Here is a 3,154-nt window from a genome sequence, read left to right as displayed (position 1 = left end):
CAACCACCATAGCTCAGGCTTCCGTTCTCAAGATCCCTCCTCCTGTGTGCCCTGAAAGGCCCTGAGGACCCCTGGATGAGGGGGCAGCCCCACATGTGGGGTGGTGTGCAAGCTGGTGGCTGGCTGGCCCGGCTGTGCCTTTCCAGGACTGGCTGGCCTGTGTCAGCGGGCACAGTGCCCAGCACCACCGTGAGCTGCCACCATCCTGGCAGGCTCACAGAGGCCGGGCACTGATCGCTCAACAGAGAGCCGGACACAGTTTCGGTCTATTATCAGGGCAGATAAAGCAGCCGCCGAAGCTCAGGGAGTAGTTTGGGCTCACAAATAGGCGGCTCCAGATGCCCTCCCCCCTCCCCCACCCTGCCTTTGTCAGCCACCCCAGCCTTCCAGTCCCTCTTTGTTCCTCTCTGAAAGCAGCCCCAGGGAGGGGGACACCTCCTAAATACTGCGTGCACGGTGCCAGGAATGAAAGGGTGAGGAGGCTGGAAACAGCCGGGCAGCAAGCCCGGAGGCAGGGGCTAAACGGAAAGAGATTCCAGAGTTCAGAAAGCACTAGACGGGGAGGCTGCAGGGACCCGGAATGTGGGGAGAACACCCAAGTCATCACCCTGCCTGTATTCGCCCCACTGCTCAGCAGAGACCCAGGCACCCGGGAGAGATGCAGAACACATTCCCTGAGTGAAGGCACAGCAGGAGGGGTGGATAGAATTGGCTGGTTTCTTCAGTGACCAAGACTTGGCGGGAGTTGGCGGGGTGGGGGCAGCACAGGGACAGAATAGAGAAGAGACAGGGTTCCAGACCCTGTCTAGTGGCGGTGGGGGCCTGGGGGAGGGAAGAAACCTTTACCTAAGTGGGCTGTAGAAACAAGTGCTAAATAATAAGAGGGCACACTGTGCGTTAATTCAACAACTATTTCTTGCACACCTACTATGTGCCGCTGATGCTAGAGCAATGAACAAAGCAAAGTCCTGCCATCATGAAGGCTGCTTTTGAGAGCTCCTGGCTCAGAGGGCAAGTGAGGGGGCCATTTGGGGAGACTTCCTACAGGGAGGGAGCAGGCGGACCTAGAGGTGGCTGGGTGGCTGAGCGAGGCTCAGAGCAGACAGGGTTGTTGGAAGGACCAGGGCCAGGCACAGTGGGAGGCATGGAGAGCGAGGGGAGGCCACCAAGACCCCTGCTGCTGGGGGCAGCAGACAGCAGATGAGAGGGTGTGGTCTTTCCCAGGGAACCCAGGGGCCCCTTGGCCCTCCTTGGGAGGCAGTGAACCATGGAGGAAGCAGGGCCCTCCCACCAGCTTCCCTTTGTGCAATTCTTTTTCCTGCTCCTCTCCACCCAGAAGCAGGCCTGGCAACAAGGCTGAAACACCACTGGCAGAAACCCAGCACCCACACAGCCAGGCATGGGCTGGGTTCCCCAGGTAGGCCGGGCCTATCCTACCTCTGGACCAGGGGAACCTCCCCCATATGTGCTACCCTCAGGTCCTACAGTGAGGGAGGGACTGGGGAGCTTATGGCTTGGTCCCAGCCCTGCCCCAAATGCATTCCTGACCAGCTCAGAGAGGCCTCTTCCTTCCTCTTTCTTTTGCAGGGAAGACCATCAATCTTCTCACCCACCTAAGGCATTTGGCCGCGGCAGGAGGGCCTCAGAGTTCCTACCCGATGCTGAGTGGGACCCAAGGGAACAGGATGCCAGGCCTCTGCGGGTCACCCGTGGTGGTATGTGTGAAACCCTGGGCAGAGAACCCAACGTGAGCCATGGGCCCATCCCCATCGGCCCAGCTCAGCCCGGCAAGGAGGCAGCCAGGTCCCGGAGAGCAGGGGCCCCAGAGCCAGCTTCCAGAATTGGGGGTGTCTCCCCATCCTGACTTTCCTCCACAACCCACCTGGGGTCTGTCACTCTACACCACCCAAAGCTCTTTACATCGTGCCCTGTGTTGCAATTCAGTACAACAAGTGCCCTGTGCGGAAGGGTGGCCTTTTACTCATTCCAGAAATAAATGGCCATCAAGCACCCACTACATGCGAGGCACTGTGCCGGGCACTGGGACACCGAGGGACTAAACCACCACACCGTCCCCGTGTTCACAGAGCTTCCCAGGAGAGGCACAGGTAAACAACCAACAACAAATAATTACAAATTGGGTTAAGTGCTATGAAGACAGGAAAGTGTAATTAGCCTGTGCTCACCTCTCTCTGGCCCCCGAGGCCTGCCCTCATTATAGAATACCCACAACTGCCTGACCTCTCCAGCACGCTGCTCGGCCAAGGACCTCGCTTCACCTGGCATGGCAAAGGATGTGACAACAGTTTGAGGAACATTTGCTGAGCCCAATTGGAGACAAAAACAATTTTTTTTTATTTTTTTAATGTGTATTTATTAATTTTTGAGAGAGAGAAAGAGAGACAGAGCATGAGTGGGGGAGGGGCAGAGAGCGAGGGAGACACAGAATCCGAAGCAAGGCTCCAGGCTCCGAGCTGTCAGCACCGAGCCCGATGCAGGGCTCGAACCCACGCACCGTGAGATCATGACCTGAGCCGGACGCTTAACCACCTGAGCCACCCAGGTGATCCCCAAATTTTTTTTAATTAAAAAAACAGCAAACTATATGCTAACTAATTTGGATGTAAATTTTAGAAAATAAAAAATAAAATTAAATTAAAAAAACCCGGCAATCATGCAGGTGGATTGTACGATCGACGTTTATAGCCACTGAAGCCCAGAGAGGCCGAACATTTGGCCCCGGAACCACACAGCTGGTGCGTGGTAGAGCCCAGACTAGAAACCAGCGTTGCCGTCCCCGGGTCCAGAGCTCTGCCACCACCATGCGGCCCTGCTGGCATATCCCGAACCACCTCACAGCCTGCGGGAGTCTCACAGCCTCCTGACCCGTCTCCGATGCCTACTTGGCAGGGCAGCAGGGTCCGGTGGCATCACACACGATGATGGAAGTGTTCCAAGCCTGTGCTCTCCAACACGGACTCATGACATCACTCAGAAGGTTCAGGGAAATAGGGCCAGAGTGGTGGGGTGGAAATCAGCAGGGGCTGTGGAGAGAAGGAAGGTATGGAGGTGATGAGACCCGGAGAAGAAGGAGAGTAGGAGCAAAGGATGCCAAGGAATCTTCCAGCCTTTATCCCATAACACACGGGGAGCC

At 56.6% G+C, this 3,154-nt stretch overlaps 1 long non-coding RNA gene across 1 annotated transcript; it reads left to right on the top strand.

Moving 5' to 3' along the window:
• Window positions 1-1,166: 1,166 nt before the first annotated feature.
• LOC125917998 (uncharacterized) lies at window positions 1,167-2,738 on the top strand. Its single transcript, XR_007456348.1, has 3 exons — window positions 1,167-1,715; window positions 1,991-2,108; window positions 2,205-2,738. It is a non-coding gene; the product is annotated as an uncharacterized LOC125917998 (long non-coding RNA).
• The last annotated feature ends 416 nt before the right edge of the window (window positions 2,739-3,154 follow it).

Source organism: Panthera uncia, unplaced genomic scaffold (assembly GCF_023721935.1).
Source record: "Panthera uncia isolate 11264 unplaced genomic scaffold, Puncia_PCG_1.0 HiC_scaffold_359, whole genome shotgun sequence".
NCBI classification, from domain to species: domain Eukaryota; kingdom Metazoa; phylum Chordata; class Mammalia; order Carnivora; family Felidae; genus Panthera; species Panthera uncia.
This window is presented reverse-complemented; position numbering and strand designations above follow the sequence as displayed.